The sequence below is a fragment of the Austrofundulus limnaeus genome, unplaced genomic scaffold, assembly GCF_001266775.1.
Source record: "Austrofundulus limnaeus strain Quisiro unplaced genomic scaffold, Austrofundulus_limnaeus-1.0 Scaffold650, whole genome shotgun sequence".
In the NCBI taxonomy this organism is placed as follows: domain Eukaryota; kingdom Metazoa; phylum Chordata; class Actinopteri; order Cyprinodontiformes; family Rivulidae; genus Austrofundulus; species Austrofundulus limnaeus.
In genome coordinates this window covers 1-346 of record NW_013953052.1, presented here as the reverse complement: position 1 = coordinate 346, position 346 = coordinate 1, and positions in this window count along the sequence as shown.

The following is a 346-nucleotide window of genomic DNA, read 5'->3' as shown; positions in this document are numbered from 1 at the left end:
TGAGGTCGTATTATACGTGAGGTCGTATTATACGTGAGGTCGTATTATACGTGAGGTCGTATTATACGTGAGGTCGTATTATACGTGAGGTCGTATTATACGTGAGATCGTATTATACGTGAGATCGTATTATACGTGAGGTCGTATTATAAGTGAGATCGTATTATACGTGAGGTCGTATTATACGTGAGATCGTATTATACGTGAGGTCGTATTATACATGAGGTCGTATTATAAGTGAGATCGTATTATACGTGAGGTCGTATTATACGTGAGGTCGTATTATACATGAGGTCGTATTATAAGTGAGATCGTATTATACGTGAGGTCGTATTATACATGAGGT